Raw genomic sequence first — 11,613 nt, forward strand, 5'->3', positions numbered from 1 at the left:
ATCTTATATATGCATATGACGCCGTATGTTAATAACCAATGCACATAACTAAATGTGAGCAAGGTCACATTCTGTGAACGTCGTTGTCTTTTTTCCAGTCTTGAAATTCATGAATCACACTGAAAACTTTCGCTGGCTTAAGAAGCCTAGCACTTTGGAGGACTATTAATGAAGCAAACCTTGTAAGTGGGCACTTTGAATTGCTTAGGTTAATCTTTCATTAACCGCGTTAAAGGGTATGAAAGACAACTTGTCAATATAGTGCAGTAGGCTATGTATTCCAGCTGGATTTTTGTGCCAAAATTGATATTTTTGGGTTAACTTCAATTTTGGGTTAACTTCAATCATTAACGTCGTTTTTTGGGTGTTAATTTCAAAAATCTAGGGTACTATTTTTTCTGAGAACAGCTTCAGCTGCCATTTTGAATGTCAAAATGGCGTCCTTTAACATCCATACACAGCTATGCTTGTCCTATTATCTCGACTTCTGAGCGCTGGAAATCATCAATAATTGTGGCAATACCCATGTTTGTGATACCAGAGGTTTCATTCAACTTATTTCTTTTGTCTTACGTCATCAGGTTTGGCGGCCATGTTGAGTTTCAAAATGGCCACCAATTCATGTTTTTTTCTTCTTTATCTCATCTTGCGAGGCATGAAAATTGTTTTAAATGGAGGTAATACCCATGTGTGTGATACCACAGATTTCATTTAAACCCCCCTTTTTTGTGGTAGGCCTACCATCTCATTAGCTTTGGTCACCATGTTTAATTTCACTATGACTGCCATTTTGTTACAGTGCATGTTTTGTTCTAAATCTCAACTTATGAGAGTTTGGATCATTTAAAGTGGTGACAATACCTATATATTTTGGTACCACACAAAATCCATTCAAGCATTTACTTTTATCTTGAATTTTAATATTGCACCATTTATGCACCATGGTTTCTTCTGTGCGACATGAAAAGTAGGCCTGTACACCTGTATCTCTGCTTCGTTGGTGAGCAACATAGACCAATACAAATAGTGACAGTATCCATGTATGTGATAAAAGTGGTTTAATTTTCAGAAACTGTTACTCTCTTTCCATCTCACCAGGAGTGTGCTGCCATCTATGATGGCTGGTAATAAAGCATACTTAGTTTCTTTTGGGTGCACACTAAACTGACGCACAAGTCTGGAATACTAGTATTTCAATCCAAACAAGTCATGGTATCAAAGGTTGTGATTTGTTCTTAATCACCACGTTGCATATCAAAATGGTCGCTGTATGTAACACAATATATCCCGGTAAATGTACATGGTGACAACGTTACAATTTCTCCTTGAGTAGAGGCTAAATGAATTCTGTTCTTTAAAGGCGTCACCACGTACATATCATATACAATATTATTCTTACATACCCAGTTTACTAATTTCAACTGAGCATTCAGGGCTTAGTTGATAGAATGCAGTTAATATCCTATTTGAGTTAACTTGAAGACTATTATTTGACCTCATCATCAATGATCATGCTAGATTCTATGGATTGAAGTCTTCTTCATCACTCAATCGGTAATCCATGGTATTATGGCAATCGCTACACTTGGGTGCTGTTCGTTATTCCGAAGGTTCGCTATTACGAAGGTCCGTTATTCCGAAGGGTCGTTAATCCGAAACAGGCAAATTCCCTATACCTACAGGTTCGTTAATCCGAAGTTGAAAAAGGGTTCGTTAATCCGAAAATTTGTGTGGTTATTCCGAAGGTTCGTTTTTCCGAAGATTGGTTAATCCGAAAATGAAATTCGGAACAATGAACCTTCGGAATAACGAATCTTAGGAATAAAGAGGAATATTTCATTTGAGGAATATTTCATTTCAATGTTGTCATGGGAACTATTATCATGATTTCGTTGCTTTTTGTGTTTGTGTTTGTGATGTAATGTATTTTGTAAGGCAGCTCACCACAAGCTTTGCTTTTTTGAGGTTCTGCCTTCCTGTACAATAATTTCATGCACGTGATTTCCTACATAAAAAAAGATGGAAAATAAATGTGACCCTCTACAACAAAATGATCCTAAAGTCGGGCGAGGTCGATTATTTGAAAATTGCATCATATAATCCCCTAATCTTTCTGCTTTAAATTGATATATAACACATTTTATAAAAGTAGTCGGCTGCGGAGATATCGATGTTTAAAAGAGAGCATGTCGAGACGTCTGGAAAATCACTGTTTCGAGAAAAGTGCCCTAAAAGTCTTCCTTTCGACGCAATCGCGATCAAGGGACACGCAAGTCAGTTTTCACCTCTGGACAATAGAAGGTAAGCCCTAGCAACCCCCGAAGAGTTCATTCAAGCACATCAGCGTCGGCGGTCTCCTCACCAACCAATCAGTGACCAGGATGTGAGAAGCGGCTGAGCATAGCGCACCCCGCCCGCACGCACCAGTCGACTGGGCAGTGTGCGAGCTTCACGCTTCGGTTAGCAGCAAGCAGCAAACTGACCAATGAGATCACTCTGGTCGTTGTTAGGGGCGGAACCTATCTGTGGCGCTCAATCCAAATTTTCGAAGCAGTTTCTGCTTCGTTGAAACGCCAAAAAACATGACTCAGAAAAACGCTATTTTTCTATCTTTCCTTTGATCATTTTGCTTCAAAATTTCGACAGATGATAGAAGGTATGTTAGACTCCAATAATATATGATAATCAGAAAATCGTAAGTTTTGACCAATTTTAATGCTCTGACTTCAAACTCGATTTTCACGGCTTCGACCGTGCGCGACTTTAGGACCTTTTTGTTGTAGCGGGTCACAAATGTTATACAAACTTGAACTTGAACTTGAAAGAGCCTTCGGAATAACGAGCTGTAACCGCTACACTTTATACACAGAGCTGTGCATGGCAGGTCATTCCTTCGGCAGGAACAATGATCCTCGCATGTGACCCGGCATCCACACTTTACAAGTTCCATTACAGCTTGAGGTGCAGGTAGTTCCAGATATTTCTTGGGGGAGAATGTTCCATAATATATGGTGATGTTTCCTATCCATTTTCAAATAGAGGTGGTATTTGCTGAAGTGGCTCTTTGTACAGTTGTAGCTTTTCCCGATCATTGACACAATGTTTGCTCGCTGAGTGTGCAGTTTGAGAGCTCCAAATGTTGGTGGCAATTTCTCTGCTTCAAAATTTTTGCTCTTAACGAGCTCCCATCTAAGGCCCTTGACTGTCTTACATGCACTGGTCTGGGAATATACTGTGCACACGAAATCTTCGATAATGTCTGTCATGTTGTCCATGTCACAACCACTGCCGCCTAGTTTCTGGAAGACGTGGATTACATCCGAACTTGGCACAAGGTTAAGGTAGTTCTTTATCCATCTAAAAAACTTTGAAGCATGAACATGCCTGCAAATTTCCCTTCCCAATCAGCACCACTGAAAACATGGAGACTAAGCAGCCCTTTTTGAGTGATTGATTGAGGCCAGTTTAGGCCATTCATTCGGAAAAATAAAACAAAAACATAATTGGCGTTTACAATGAGAGCCAGGCAGCCTTGAAAACATCTTGTGCTTGTGTTAGGTTGCCTACACATGAAAATACTATATACTTACAATAGCAACATACCATATTACAACAGATTCTGTGTGAAATCAAGTAAATACACAAAACACCATCACATTAGTACGTACATATCATAAAAGTACACTCATACACACGCACACACACAACACACACACATGCAATATACATACTACTATCCTACTCAGTCATGGCTAACTGTTCAACGAAAGAACGCTTCAGCAAGAACTTAAATCTAGAAAAAGTTGTGCTGCATTTCAAAGCAGTACTTATTGAATTCCATTCACTTACACCGTTGAACCTAATAGAGTGATATCGTACAGTCAAACGAGTAAAAGGATACCGTAAATTACTTCGAGAACGAGTTGAATACAAGTGAAAATAAGAGTTTGTTAGGAACATATTATAAAATACAAAAGGGAGCATACTTCTATGATATTTAAACATAAAGATAAGGATATTCAATCTGACAAGTTCATGCAATGACAAAATCTGTATTTTAATAAACAGTGGTAGACTGGGACTATGATATGAGGCATCACTTATTAAACGTATCGTTTAAGTTGTTTGCATTTCTCACACCCAATGGGGGCATATCTTTCCAGTTTGTCAATTGTTCGCTTCGCCTTCCCTTTACCAGTGAAAAAAATGCAGCTTGCCTTGAATGTTGTTGTTGGAACACAAGTTCATCATATAGACGAAGACGTCTGTGTCAGGGGAATGTACGTCTATGTCTCTAATTTCCGTACCACTTCTTGATGTATCCAGGACATGTATATGAAAGGTGTCTGCCTCTTCATGAGTGTGCTTGGCGATACTAGAAGTAAAGATATCTGGTTTGTTGGCATATGTTGAGGTTCCATAGACAACGACTACATTCTTGGTACTCTCTAAATACTCGCAAAGAAGAGCTTTGCCAAGGTACTCCGTCAGCTCCGATTTGGTTTCATTGTGAGACAGAAAAGTCTTTAGCGGAACTAGTTTGATGTTTGTGGAGTCTTTGATGTAAAACTTTACAGGATCGATGCCAGCAGATCTTTTTCCACGCGTCATAGCCTTTCAAGGAATTGTCAATGTATCTTTCAAATATGATGCGTCCTTCTTCATATGTTAGTGCAGATATGATCTTTTGAATGATCCGAATGAAGGTTTTTTTTTTTTTCAAAGTCAAAGCAAGCATGCGTGGATGAATCCTTGTTGATAGGTTGTACATCTGACATTGCATCGATAATGCACACTTTGCCTCGCTTGTCCATCTTGGCTGGTTCACTTCTTGTCAAACTGACTTCTGGTTCAAAGTTTGTAGATGGTGCGTCGTATTCTTCAATGGAATGAATAGAAACACTCTTGTCGGTGGAAATGGGAAGACTTCTGAGATCTGAGGAAAAAAAGTGACCGCAGAACGACAGAGAACGCGTAATTCTCGATTGTTTCACTCAGAGATTCGATCATTCCAGGGCGGGACTACTGTATCACGAGAAATCAAGCCAGAAGCTGGAGATTCTCTCTGAGGTTAACTACCTTATTACCGATTTTACACATTAGTTTTCTTCTTGCATGTGCTGAAAGTCTGATCAGTTTCATCTTCCTCACTGGATCTTAAACAAACTTTCTTGCCGTGGTTGCTACTATTCTCTCTTTTACAAACTCTTAAAATTTGTCCAGTCCTTTGGCATCTCTGTGGACAATGTGTTCTAAGTTTTGCGTTTGATGGAACTGCCATATATGAAACTAAGTTCATGAGATCAATGCTCTTGTCTGACAATGGGTTTCCCAGTGATTCACAATGCCCTTTCTAATCAAAGCTGAATGGCTAAACAGTCGAATGGCCATTGATCCACTATTAAAGGTGATAGTCTTCCTTGGTTGCTGTTTCGTCTGTGCTTATGCAATGGGCAGTCGTGAAGTCATGTACTATGGTGACAAGTTCTGGACCAATTAGGAAGACTATTTCGAGTGCTTCCTCATTCTGAGTGAGTGCAATGATGTCACATTTCAGAGCATTCCAGGTTTCTTCATCAGTTCCCTGAAGCACCTGCATTTCAGCAAGGTACACCGGGACTAGTCGGGCGAATTTATCGATGTCGTGTGCAAAAAATACGCTCGACTGCAAAATAGTACTTCACTTGCTCCTCCATGGAAGTAAGATATAGCTCTCATTCTCCCTACCTACTGGAAAAGATTAATTGGAGGAGGCTTTCGACCTGTTTCATGTTTGTCATCAGAAAACGCGCATTTCTTCCTTATCTTGAGTAAGTGTTTTGTCAAGCTTGTCTCTCAGCATTTCCTCCACTTCTTTATAGATTACTGTCTCCTCAGCATGCCTCGTGTGAAGTTTTTGTTTATGGCAGTTTAGTATCACAGTTTCTAAGCCTTTCTGCTCCAAGGAAGCTTCGATCAAGAGTTCATAGCAGGCCATGATGTTAGTTAAATGGAACTCGATACCTCGCTTGAACCCTTTTCCAGTGAAGACCTGACGAACTGTTGTTGGGGAATACAACCAGCTTCAACACTGATGGATTCGAGACCTCTGTTTTCCAAGTACTTTCCAATAGCATGAAGTGAAGCAAAACAAGCAAGGAGCTCACCTACCCTCAAGATCCAATTCGAGTTTTCTGTGGAACATCATCAGGACTGCACGACATTGAGGCGTTGGGTTTTTCGGTATGGAGTTGTGTGTCATGCTGGTCAGAGTCATCTGGAAAAGTTTTGGTCTGCTCCTCCTCAGGTTGCTCCTTACCGATAGATCGTACACTGTTTTGCTCAGCGTCATTCATTTCTGAAGGTTGGCTGTCTTGAGGACAATGTGATATTAGCTGCTCTGGGTGATAAGGAACTGCTGATCCCTCTTGTGGATAATCAGTGGAATGGACTGAGTATCTTTTTGTGTGAGGAAAAAGTCGCCACTAGCCAGGCTCTGTCGTCCTCCTCATATTTCATGAGGAGATGACCATGGCGATTCATTTCAAATTTGTCCACAAGGATTGGTTTGGCCCCAACTCCCGCAGGAATTTTGAAGTCTGTGCTCACTTTGACAAAGCCTATCTTGTCAGGAATCCTGAGAGGATCATCGATTCTGACACTATGAGAATCATCATCACTGTCGTCATAATTGTATTTTGGTTTATAACCAGTATCATACCATGGAGAGTGTTCTGACCATCTGCAGTATTCTGTAGGAATTCAACATTATCTGCAGCAAAGAAAACAGATCTACCTCTCACAGTGAAAGACGGAAAATGAAATCCCCGGTTGTCTTCATGCGATCTGCAAATCCGCAAGCAATGCGTTTTTCTATGCTAACAATCATGGCGGAGGAAGAGCCAATCTGCAACTGGGACAGAATGTTCACTAGATCCTTGCTCCTAGTCTTTTTGTGAATAGTGAGCGCTAGTCCAACTCATAGAGGGGTTTCAATTCGGCTTCTGAAACTGCTGTTTGACCCAGCCTGGTAGAATGTCTAACGGCCAGTTTTGAAACTGTGCAGTAGCTGCTATGCAGCGAGATTTACTGTCTTTTTTTTCCAGCTCCATCACGCTTGCCTTTCAAATGTCAGGTTTTTGTTCCAAGTAGGAGCCACGTTAGAAAGCTGGTCAGCACTGGTGGAGAACTGAATTCTGAAAGCTATTGAGAACCAGTAAACTTCCAATGGTTGTTTTTGCACAGTTCCTCAAAATGGCAGAGCTACTTTTACAAGACATCTAACATCACGTTCTTCATTTTGGTCTTGGATGTAATCACTTACAGATTTACCTAACCGCTTCCCACTATTAAACTACGATGTCACTTTCATATGCCCGATGTGACTTCACAAATTTAGCTTCCTGTTTGTTTTCACTTTTATTTTATTTTCAGATGTTTCTTATGATTAGGAGCTGGTTAGACATTATTTTCCTCAAGAAAAGTCACACATATTATATATATATCTCATTCATTGTTACAGAAGATCCCGAAATCAGAGAACATTTGACTGCATTCAGAACATTAATGTCAGCAATATGTTTTCCAAGTTGTGATTTGGACTCCACATTTAAAGCGATTTCTATTTGTCGTTCATTATCATCTCTCGAACAGTTTCTGTGATACATCAATTCATATGCAGCACAGTCTGATGGCTCATTTACGTTTGCCAAGGATATTCGAACCTTGTCCTCATGAGTTTTATTAATCTTATTGACATGGGTCTCAGTTTCAACGCGATGAAGTTCACCACGTTTGGCATTGGAGCACTGGAACACACAGCTTTTAACCTGTGTAATCCGATAGTTCGTCTCGGCCGATGTCAAGCCACATCTTTGTTGCATGATGGTGAATCTGATCTTCATGGGCGACACTTTTTTGGTGGTACAATTATTTATATGATGATGATACTTCCCTGAATCTCTTTCAGGTCTCTGCAATTTCTCATTATTTTCAACATTTTTATAACAGTCATGATGGTTAACTGACTAAAAACATTCCTCTTCGGAAAGACTTGCTATCTTATTACAGAGGAGTGAGAAATTGGTTTCCCCATACAATGCTCGCTTATTTGGATAGTCTTTGATCTTTTTCAGACTCTCTTGGTATGATTTGGACGCCAAAGGCGTTGTTCTACTGACCTTGCACATAATTTATGATGCAATTTGCTCTTTCGATGCAATCCATCTCTCGTTTTCACCTGAAACACAATATTCTTTAGCATGTTTTATTTGGGGAAACTTATCAAAGAAGTTTTAATTTGTTAAAAATGCACAAAATTCCCATTGCCTTTATTAAAATCTTGGATGTAATGCAATATATTTGTTTCCAGTAATTGCATATTTTTCCCAAGGGAAAAAAAATGTTACTTTTGTACACCGCGACTCAGCAACTTCATGCAGATAGACACATTGTATTCTATCCAGGCCTATTAGAGTATGTAAGCTCCCCCATTTTCTATCTTCAGTATAAGACAACAATGGTCTACAATACGTAGCCTCATCTGAATAGCTTAAAAGTGATAGATTATTATGTCCAATGCATTCTAAAGATTTTTGGTGAAGCTGAAAAACGAAATGCTTCCCAAAATGTTATTTGAAATATTTGTCATTCAGGTGAACAAAAACAAAACAAGCAACAAAAAGAGCAGCACGTACTTCTTCATTATTGAGGTCCCATCTTACCTTTACATTAGGAATCACAGGACTGGTGCATGCGGTCACTCTTGGTAGAAACTAGAAGCAAGTCACTTGAATCATTGCAGAGATCCATCCTAATCAATGGATTATGCAATATCAAATACTGCTCCAAACACAGTAATCACTTTGTTGTTCCATGTCGATTAACATAGTATGTCATAGTTAAGTGCTGAACCATGATAAACAATTCTATACATGCTATGCATGGTGATGGATGAAGAGCATCAATTGTACACGAATACTGTTTGATTGTTTGATTGTTTGTTTATTGGTTTCTTGCACTCCACAATGTCAGGTGGCACTGTGTACTACACTACAATTCTGGGGTTTCATGTTGTCATCCAACACCATGACATCTCCTCATGGCAAGTTAAATCTGTCAACACATGGTATTTCACACTATTTCCCCCCTTTTTTCCTTGCCATTATGCCTCATTAGGTTCAACATAAATATTCTTCATGTGTCATCTCGCCCTTGCACCTAATAAGTCACCACAATCATGGTCATTTCCTATTCCTTTCTTTTGCCCATTCCCCCACCCCCTCAAACGCCAAATTCTCTTTGTGGTTATCTAATCATCTGTTCCTACGTGTACCAGATATACTGTTACATGTATATCCATCAATTAAAGAGAGGTTGCTTGCATTATCTGTGTCATTATATGTGACCGTGCACCTCACAACGACCATAAAGTCGCACACACTGATTTTGCGTGAGGACTGAAAATAAGTGAAATGGGTCAACCTAGCCGAACTTGACTTTTTCATATTTTCTGATAGAGCGGGTCTTCTTTTTACATTATGCTAAAATTTGGTATCATATAACGGGCAGGAAAGTGTGTTTTTTACCAGTTTATCTCGAACATTTGTGGTAGAATAGTGCGATTAGGTGTGTCTTTACAATCCCTTTTTCATTTCTGAAAAACCTTGTCCACACTCTTCACTTTCAACTCTAATAACTTTTGAAAGGATAGTGCTACTGCTTTGAAAGTTGGCATTAATTATGGACAGAATGTGTTAATGAGGCATGCTTAATTTCAATGTAATTTCATAATCCCTTCATTGTTGTTACTCTGGTGGTTTACTTCCTGTTTTTTGTCCCATTCATCGCACAGCCAGCAGGGTTTGGTAAAGATTAAGCGCTTGAATAGACACTGTACTTCAGAGCCTCTTTTCTCAGTTCACACTTTTTCTGAGTTTGTGCTTTCTTTCCAATATTTAGATACGTTAGGAGAGTCCATTTGATTTGAGTTATACATCATTTTAGAGCTTAAAGTCTGCTCTTTCAGAATATGGTCTTAACTAAAAATTCATGTCTGGCGACTTTTTGTTTGTTGTGAAGTGCAGGGTCATATATGCATGGTCTTGATTAAATACCCGGTATTTTGAATTTCGCTCATAATGTGGACATGTCGTAATTTGCAGTCTCATCTCCAAATTCAAATTGCAGTTCTAAACTAGAAATATCGTTATGGCGACTGATGCCTCCGCTATAATGCATGATTCTCCCAATAGGTGTATAGTATAATGTCTTCACAATGTGTGATGACAGTTTCACATAACTGGCAAAATACTGAAATGACAGGTTAGTGAGAAATGTCCTGAATGTTCACTTTCCTGGAACTAGGTTTTGCTATAATTGTCTGAGAGTGCAGGTACATGTATTTGGGGAAGTGAGGATTTTTACTTGACTCTTAACCGACCCTTTTAAAAGTTTATACATTGAGCAATTTTCAAGGTATAAAGAAAACGTGTAATTACAGTATAAAATAGGATTTTTTTTTTTTGCATTGAAGCCTGGCCTTTGACCCTTAACCTTTGACCTTCTGGCAGGAAATTTCCAAGAGAACCTTCATTAAGTAATACATGTATTAAGTGTTTAAAATAATCCTGCAAGCATTGTATATACAAGTATATGAGGGAAACAGTAACATTTTGAAGAAATGACCTTGACCTTTGACCTGACCCATGACCCCTAAATTCCCTAGATAATCCCTGCAAGATAGTACATGTGTATGTACCAAGTTTCATGAAGGTACATTGAACCATTTGCGAGAAAAATGAAATCGTAACATTTTCGCCTGACCTTTGAACCTTTGAAATGACGACATGAAACTCTCTCTGGAGAATCTTTACGCACTAGTGCATGTCTACACTAAGTTTCAAGAAAATACCTTTGGGCATTGCCTAGATATGGGGAAAATAGCAATATTATTGCATTTGACCTTGACCTTTTGACCTTTGACCTTTGGCCAATTTCACTGAAAAACTACTCAACTATTAAATTGCCCCATCATGCGTCATCCATGGACAAAGTTTGGTGAAAGTTGCTTCATCCAGTTTTGAGTTATCATGTAAACAGATACATTTCAGGATTTGACCTTGACCTTTTGACCTTTGACCTCTGGCCAATTTCACTGAAAAACTACTCAACTATTGAATTACCCCATCATGCGTCATCCATGGACCAAGTTTGGTGAAAGTTGCTTTATCCACTTTTGAGTTATCACGTAAACAGATAAATTTCAAGATTTGACCTTGATCTTTGACCTTTGACCTCTCCCCGACTTCACTCAAAAACTAATAAAGTAATAGTCCCATCATACATCATCCTCGCACAAAGTTTGGTGAAATTTGCTGGATCCAGTCTTGAGTTATCGCGTAAACGAATACAATTTCAAGATTTAACCTTGACCTTTGACCTTTGGCCTTCAGCCGATTTCCCCCAAAATTTTAATCAAATAATTGCCCCATCATAGTTTATACTTGGACCAAATTTGGTAAAATTCCAGTCACTATTACTCAAGTTATCGCCTAAACGAATGCGGACGGACGAACAACTCCAAAACATAATGCCTGATGAACAAAAGAGAAAAAAAAATACATTAAGCCTCTG

The sequence above is a fragment of the Diadema setosum genome, chromosome 7 (genome assembly GCF_964275005.1).
Source record: "Diadema setosum chromosome 7, eeDiaSeto1, whole genome shotgun sequence".
Classification (NCBI taxonomy): domain Eukaryota; kingdom Metazoa; phylum Echinodermata; class Echinoidea; order Diadematoida; family Diadematidae; genus Diadema; species Diadema setosum.